Source organism: Triticum aestivum, chromosome 2B, assembly GCF_018294505.1.
Source record: "Triticum aestivum cultivar Chinese Spring chromosome 2B, IWGSC CS RefSeq v2.1, whole genome shotgun sequence".
NCBI classification, from domain to species: domain Eukaryota; kingdom Viridiplantae; phylum Streptophyta; class Magnoliopsida; order Poales; family Poaceae; genus Triticum; species Triticum aestivum.
The window spans coordinates 30,201,096-30,210,084 of NC_057798.1; the positions used below are offsets into that span (position 1 = coordinate 30,201,096).

Here is an 8,989-nt window from a genome sequence, read left to right on the forward strand (position 1 = left end):
TTAACAAGAGATTGCCTATGTAATAGCTACAAAAAATGAAATTAATTTCTAGATAATATATATTGCCAACCAAGCCTAGATGAACTATATATTGCCAGGTAATAGGACATATCTAATTTTCACATTAATTGCCTTTAGTTTTCTTCAAAACTAAATATACTTAAACTTATATCATTTCATATAGATGTTCAAAGGATAATACGGCTAAAAAAATTCAATTTCTTTGTTTTTTTGAAGTAGTTTAAAAGGAAAGCATTAACACATAATTTCCTTGGTGTTGATATCTTTTGTTGCAACATTACTTAGCAAGTGGGAAAAGAATGATGATTTCAATCGAACTGTGAAACAAGAGCAAGGGAAATCATGGTTAATTATCATAGTATACTACAAGAAGTTAAATAGGATAGTGCCCAACTACACAAGAATCATGGAATTGATGGCTAATTAGTACTCAATCCACTCTTTGAAACACAACCTTCTTCTTTTTACCTATTTCTGTCATAATATACCAATAAACCTATTAAAATTGTTAATTAACAAAGACCAATGATAGACATGTAACTAAATTATGCAACTGAACTTTTAGCAGGAAGCAAGCACTCACCAAAATTCAGACAGGCATGTAACTAACTTCTGTAATAACTGAATTTAGAAGCAGGCGAGCACCCAACAAAATTCAGATAGGCATGTAACTAAATTCTGCAAGTGAATTTCTAGCAACAAGGAAGCACCCAGCAAAATTCGGATAGACATTATACTAGATTCTGCAATGCAATGTTTATCTTACTCAGAAGCAGAGCAGGTATCCACCAAAATTCAGTCTGACAGCTACAATAAGCAAGCAACCAAATCAATTGGGTCATCAGTGAGTCACCTGCAGCACGACGGAGTTGATGACATCAGCGTATCTGACGGCGAGGTTGAGCGACATACAGCGGGCGGCGGTCATGGCGTAGCACCTGGTGCGGACCCTCTCGGCCTTGCCAAGCTTGTCGAGGTTGAGCACGACGACCATGGTGAGCATGGCGGCGACGCCGGCACCGAGGGAGTGGCCCGTGAAGGTAAGCGTGTAGGCGGGGTACCGGACAAGGAGGTCCCGGAGCAGGTCGCACTCCCTGTCGAGCACCCTGTCGGCGGCGCGGAGGAGGCTGTTGTGGACGTAGCCGCCGTCGAAGCGGCACTTGCCGAGGCGGTTGTCGAGGAGCGTGCGCGTGGTCGAGGTACACGAGGTAGGGCGTGACCCGGCCCCCATTGTCGGCGTAGGTGCGGCGGCGTATGATGTTTGAGGGGTCGAGGAGGAGGGGCGCCGCGGCAAGGAGGTCGGGCGGGGCGTAGTTGGCCATGACGAGGCGGCACATCCTAGGCATGGGCGCGAAGTCGGCGGCGGCGGCGTGGCCCCAGGTGGCGCTGTCGTGGTGGTCGGAGTGGACGCACCGCTTCCACGTCCTGCGGCGGGGCGTTGAGGAGAGGAGGTGGGAGCGGAGATGGGATTGGGGATCTGGATCGGGTGTTGAGTTTTTTTTTGAGACATGGCATGGGATGGTTGGTGGGGTGGGAGCAGATGTAGGTGGTAGCGTGGGGTTTATAACCCATGCTACTACTATCGACTTAGTAGTAGTGTGGGTTTATAACCCACGCTACTACTACGGCTGGTCCCGGGAGGCACAGTGGAAATAACTTAGTAGTAGCGAGGGGTAAAAACCCGCGCTACTACTATCATGTTATTAGTAGCGCGGTTTTCTCAAGCTCGCTACTGCTAATTAGCAGTAGCGCTTGTTTTTAAACCGCGCTGCTGCTAAGATTTTGTGTATAAAGTTTTCCCTAGTAGTGTAGGCTTTTTAATGGTGGAATCCACAAGGTGCAAATTTAAAGAGCAATCTTCAAAATCATGACAACCTAGAATATCACATAAAGTTTTCGGAATCGTGGAAATACTAGCACCCAAGTCACACAAAGAAAAACACTCATAATCTTTAATTTTAATGTTTATAGTAGGTTCCCACTCATCATTAAGTTTTCTAGGTATATAAACTTCCAAATTGAGTTTTTCAACATAAGATTGCATCAAGGCATCAACGATATGTTTGGTAAAAGCTTTGTTTTGACTATAAGCATGAGGAGAATTAACAACAGATTGCAACAAGGAAATAGAACTTTTTAAAGCGCAATTATCATAATCAAATTCCTTGAAATCCGAGATAGTAGGTTCAACATTATTAGAAGTTGAGTATTCTCCAATCTATCTTTTACCAAATTTAGCATTAAGATCTAAAGACTCCGAATTCGTGGGACGCCTTCTAGGAAAAGTTGATTCATCATCAGTCCCATAATCATCAAAATTCATATTGCAAAACATAGATCTAATAGGAGATGCATCAATAACTTTAAGATCCTCATCACTATTTTCACGTAATTTTTCTGGTTTAGCGGCCATCTTATTGACTAAGGTGGCTTGCTTATTAGAAATTTTGGCTATAGCATTTTCAAGCCGGGTAATTTGAGCGTTAACACCATAGAATTCTTTATTCATATCATCAAGCTCTTTGTTCATAAAACCCAAAAAACTTTTTTGTTCCTTAAGCTCTCTTCTAAAGAAATTATTATGCTCAAATTGCAAATTCATAAAGCTTTTAATATTTGATTCAATCTCATCAATATTCTGAGAAGGTGGTCAGGACCTTTAGGCAAAGCCATAATAACAAACGGGCACACACGGGCAACGGAAAAAGGCAAGCGAAAAGAGAGGAGAAGATTGGGAAAGAGAGGGCGAATAAAACGACAAGGGTGAAGTGGGGGAGAGGAAAACGAGAGGCAAATGGCAAATAATGTAAATGCGAGGGAGATGAGTTTGTGATAGGTACTTGGTATGTCTTGACTTGAGCGAAGACCTCCCCGGCAACGGTGCGAGAAATCCTTCTTGCTACGTCTTGAGCTAGCGTTGGTTTTCCCCGAAGACGAGAGGGTGATGCAGCAAGTGTAGCGTAAGTATTTCCCTTAGTTTTTGAGAACCAAGGTATCAATCCAGTAGGAGGCTCCTCAAAAGTCCCAAGCGCCTACACAAAAAAACTGAGAACTCGCAACCAACGCAATAAAGGGGTTGTCAATCCCTTCACAGCCACTTGCAAAAGTGAGCTCTGATAGAGATAGTATGATATATTTTTGGTATTTTATAATATAGATGCAAAAAGATAAAGATGCAAATAAAAGTAGATTGTAAGCAAATATGATAAGAGATAGACCCGGGGGCCATAGGTTTCACTAGAGGCTTCTCTCGAGAGCATAAGTATTACGGTGGGTGAACAAATTAATGTCGAGCAATTGATAGAAAAGCGAATAATTATGACGTTATCTAGGCATGATCATGTATATAGGCATCACATCCACAACAAGTAGACCAACTCCTACCTACATCTACTACTATTACTCCACACATCAACCGCTATCCAGCATGCATGTAGAGTATTAAGTTCATAAGAACAGAGCAACACATTAAGCAAGATGACATGATGTAGAGTGATAAACTCATGCAATATGATACAACCCCCATCTTGTTATCCTCGATGGCAACAATACAATACGTGCCTTGCAACCCTTTCTATCACTGGGTAAGAACATCGCAAGATTGAACCCAAAGATAAGCACTTCTCCCATGGCAAGAAAGATCAATCTAGTAGGCCAAACCAAACCAATAATTCGAAGAGACTTACAAAGGTAACTCAATCATACATCAAAGAATTCAGAGAAGATTCAATTAATATCCATAGATAAATCTGATCATAAACCCACAATTCATTGGATCTCGACAAACACACCGCAAAAATAGATTACATCGAATAGATCTCCACAAGAGAGGGGGATAACATTGTATTGAGATCCAAAAAGAGAGAAGAAGCCATCTAGCTAATAACTATGGACCCGTAGGTCTGTGGTAAACTACTCACAACTCATAGGAGGGGCAAGGATGTTGATGTAGAGGCCCTCCATGGTCGATTCCCCCTCCGGCAGAGTGCCGGCGAATGCTGCAAGATGGGATCTCGCGGATACAGAAGGTTACGATGGTGGAAATTGTGTTTGGTGGTGCCCGGGGTCCGTAGGTATATATAGGAGGAAGGGGCCCACGAGACAGGGGGCGCGCCCTACAGGGGGGGGCGCCCTCCTATCTCGTGGAGGCTCTGTTTGTTTCTTGACTTGCACTCCAAGCTCTCAGGATCTTGTTCGTTCCAAAAATCACGTTCCCGAAGGTTTCATTCCGTTTGGACTCCGTTTGACATTCCTTTTCTTCGAAATACTAAAATAGGCAAAAAAACAGCAATATGGGCTGGCCTCCGGTTAGTAGGTTAGTCCCAAAAATGATAAAGATGTATAAAATAAAGCCCATAAAAATTCAAAACAGGTAATATAATAGCATGGAACAATAAAAAATTATAGATACGTTGGAGATGTATCAGACATCAAAGTCCAGATGTGGCCTGGCGAGCCCCTGCCTGGCAGCTACTTTGGCCTGATAAAGCGGATGGTGAATGCCTGTCCACGGCTAGATGTTATCAAGAAGTCAGTCTGTATTGAGGGTGCCCGACGGGCCTTTGCCCGAGCGAAGATGCATTGGACCAAACTGGATGCTGAGAAGCTCGTGAAGGACGGACCCCCGGAGTGTAAGGAGCATCGCTACCCCGAAAAATATTATGATGGCGTTATGAAAGGCGCTCGTCTTGTGGAAAATGAATGTCCCAAGAACATAATCTTTGAGTGAATGTACTCAGGTCGTCTTTGTAATAGGAGAACGAGTTTGTTTGCGCTATATAACGCTTTGTTTGATTTAAAATATTACCTTCTCTACGGCCATTTATCAAATTCTGAAAGTAGGCCAGACGTCGCCTTCCGCCCCCTTGTAACTAGTACTTGGGTGTTCGTGGAAAACGCAAACACTCTTTATCCAAATTCTTGGTCCTTTAAGGAGGTGTTTAGCGCAGTGAACAAGGCAACCTGACTATTCGGCTTTATAACTCTCACTTGGCCATAGAAGTCTATAATTTTAAATTTCGGCGAAGCCCCTAGTATTCGGAAGGCCGAATTGGGGCGCTATACGTGCCTAAATCGGGCAAGGCCAATTCCTCGCCTTAAGCGGAAAAAATCTTTAAGGATTCAATACCTCGCGAACAGCGACCAGCTCTCGCCGCATCATGACGGTCAGTTTCTGGCTTTCTCTACTGAGGTGCTCGTCCGAAAGAACCGGGACACAATCGCAGTAGTTCTCCATGCGCTACCTTAGCCGATATAATGGGACGTAAGGTACCAAAACAAGGGAGCCGGGCTAACCCAACTATTGACCCAAGACATGATTCAGAGCTGATGCATATAATGCTATAAGTTCGGGGTGCCGCACTGTCGAAAGTGTTCGTACTTTTCTTGCCATATTATGGGGCTCGATAAGAAGCCCCTAGCAAACTGAGCATACCAAAATGTACGGATGCAATGTTAAATAGATATTCAAGGGAAAATATGAAGATATTAGTAAGAAGCTGACGCTATTATACCCTTTCCCATTGTTATTTGTATAATACGTCAAGGCGTATGTTTACAATTGATGTCTTAAGAGAAAAGAAATAGGACCATTTGACATGTCCTATCCAAGGGCAGGCTGTATGCAGGTATGTAAAACAGGTATAACAATCATTAACAGAGACCACCTGGGTACTCCCTTGTGCGGGAAGCCTCTTGCCTCCTTGGTGTTCCCTCCTGTAATGAGTCCGGTTATCCGATCTCTCTGAAGGGGCTGCCCGAAAGTAGGGTCCTGAAAGAAAAAAGGAAAAATGGTATCCGGGCCTCATGGCGGCTGAACCGCACCGCAGGTCGCATTGTTGTCTCGCCTCCATCTATGCCCATGGTATTTTAAGCGCGTATTTGTGTACGCGTGGCACGAACGCTTCCTGAATGGGGCTGGGGTGGAGGCCAGATTGCTAATCGAGCTCCTGGCGTGCCTGATGGTCCTACCGCGGGGTGCTCCGGACTCGCTTGATGGTGCTCGGGGTTGTCGTTGCCGAATTGGCTGTTTGTCGAAGGAGGCTGCTTTGTACTTCTGCCGCGAGGGCTGCAGTGTGCTCTTTTGCACGGAGGGAGCGGTCTGTGTCTCCATTGACTGTTATAACCCCGTGAGGTCCTGGCATTTTGAGCTTGAGGTATGCATAGTGCGGTACCGCGTTGAATCGAGCAAACGCGGTTCGTCCAAGTAGTGCATGATAGCAACTACGAAAAGGGACGATATCAAAGATTAACTCCTCGCTTTGGAAGTTATTCGGAGATCCGAAGACCACTTCCAGTGTTATTGAGCCCGTACAGCAGACCTCTACCCCTGGAATTACACCCTTGAAGGTGGTTTTGGTGGGCTTGATCCGTGACGGATCGATGCCCATTTGGCGCACTGTGTCCTGATAAAGCAGGTTCAGGCTGCTGCCACCGTCCACGAGGACTCGCGTGAGGTGGAATCCGTCGATGGTTGGGTCAACGACCAATGCGGCTGAGCTGCTGTGACAGATGCGTTTGAAATGGTCCCTACGATCAAAGGTGATCGGGCAGGATGACCATGGGTTGAACTTTGGGGCGATGGGCTCCATCGCATAGACGTCCCTAAGTGCACACTTTCGCTCCCGTTTGGGGATGTGAGTGGCATAGATCATGTTCACCATTTTCACCTGGGGGGGGGGGATTTCTTCTGTCCCCCAGTGTGTGGCCTCCGGGGCTCCTCGTCATCATCGCTGTGCAGCCCCTTGTCCTTGTTCTTTGCATTTATCTTGCAGGCCTATTTCAACACCCAACAATCTCTGTTAGTGTGATTGGCTGGTTTATCAGGGGTGCCGTGAATCTGGCACGAGCGGTCGAGTATGCGGTCCAGACTGGACGATCCCGGATTGTTTCTTTTAAACGGCTTCTTCCGCTGGCCGGATTTGGAGTTGCTGAATCCTCCATTGATTGCTGTATCTTCGACATTGTCGCCATTGTTCCGATGCTTGTGTCTGTTGCGACGTGGCTTTCCGTTACTGTCACGGATATCTGAAGTGCCAGAGTTTCCTGGCGCGGTCTTACTGCGAGCCAGCCAGCTGTCCTCACCCACGCAAAAGCGGGTCATTAGTGTCGTGAGGGCCGCCATGGACTTTAGTTTTTCTTGGCCGAGGTGTCGGGCAAGCCACTCGTCGCGGATATTATGCTTAAAGGCTGGCAGGACCTCGGCGTCCGGACAATCGACAACTTGGTTCTTTTTAGTTAGGAATGAGTCCAGAATTTCCCGGCGGACTCTCCGGGCTGTTGGGTAATGTGACTTAAATCATTAGAATCTGGTGGTCGCACATAGGTGCCCTGAAAGTTATCGAGGAATGCATCCTCAACATTTTCCCAACTGCCAATGGAGTTTGCTGGTAGGCTATTCAGCCAATGTCCGGCTGGCCCTTTAAGCTTAAGTGGGAGATACTTGATGGCATGTAGGTCATCACCGCGATCCATGTGAATGTGGAGAAGAAAATCTTCGATCCACATCGCGGGGTCTGTTGTGCCATCGTATGACTCGATCTTGACGTGTTTAAACCATTCTGGGAATTCATGTTCCATTACCTCATCAGTGAAGCAGAGGGGGTGTGCGGCGCCTCTGTGCCGGGCTATGTTGCGACGCAGTCCGATTAGGTCTGGTCGGTTATGTTTGGCCCTGTCGGATTTACTAGTATTGTATCCGGTATGACGATGAGCGTGATGATCTGTGGCGCGCCCCCGTGATCCGTAGATCGATCTTGGTTGTCCTGCATTGTTTTCCAATATGTCTTGCAGGTCCTGTGTATTGCCCCGAGCCATAGTGAACCGGCGTGGGGGTGCGGGCTGGTATCCGGCCTGATATGCCGTTTTATCCCGGCCACGGGGCGGCCGGTCAGCCTCATCCTGTGCTAGAAGTTCAGGCTCTTCGGCCTCTTCTTCTAGTGATTTGTCCTTTGGGTATCCCCTGATGGGGGGCTCGAGTCCGTATTCCTCGGCTGCTAGGACTTCGGTCCATCTGTCTGCGAGCAGATCTTGATCAGCTTGGAGCTGCTGCTGCTTCTTCTTTAGACTTCTTGCAGTGGCTATAAGCCGGCGCTTGAAGCGCTCCTGCTCTATGGGATCCTCTGGTACGCCGAATTCGTCGTCACCGAGGCTCACCTCATCTTCGGAAGGAGGCATATAGTTATCGTCCTCCAAGTATCTGTCCACTGCCTGTTTGTAACGCCCCGAGTTCGATGCACCAGGTGTTTGCCAGTTATTCGACGTTGTTGCCATGTCATTTTCTTGCGTGTTGCATTTTATCATGTCATCATGTGCATTTCATTTTGCATACGTGTTCGTCTCATGCATCCGAGCATTTTCCCCGTTGTCCGTTTTGCAATCCGACGCTCCTATGCCCTCCGGCGTTCCCCTTTCATCTCTCATTGTAAGCGGGTGTTAAATGTTCTCGGAATGGACCGAGGTTTGTCAAGTGGCCTTGGTATAGCACCGGTAGACCGCCTGTCAAGTTTCGTGCCATTTGGAGGTCGTTTGATACTCCAACGGTTATCCGCGTAGCCCGAAACCCCCCCTTCTCTTTGCAGCCCAACACCCCTTCCATAGTGGCCCAAAACCCATCTAAGTCTCTTCCATGCTCTCGGTCGTTCGATCACGATCGTGTGGGCGAAAACCACTCCTCATTTGGACTCTCCTAGCTCTCTCTATCTATAAATATGTGCCTCCCGTCCAAATTCGCGGATGAGAATCCCCCCTAACCCTAGTTTTCCTCCTTGTGCCGCCGGACGCGTCCGCCCGCGCCGGACACGTCCAGCCGCCACCTCACCCCGACCAATCACGATGCGACACGTCACCCCGGCCGCCTCCAGGCCCAATCCCGCGCCGCCACGCATCTCGCCCGCGCCTCCCACCGACCCGCGGCCCGCTTAGCCCATCCGGGGCCCGCGCGAGCCCGGTCGCCGTCGCCGCCCGGCCC

General features: G+C 47.4%; 1 pseudogene; it reads right to left on the reverse strand.

The window, feature by feature from the left end:
- Nucleotides 1–862: 862 nt before the first annotated feature.
- On the reverse strand, nucleotides 863–1,593 carry LOC123038842 (uncharacterized; annotated as a pseudogene).
- Between the last annotated feature and the right edge of the window lie 7,396 nt (nucleotides 1,594–8,989).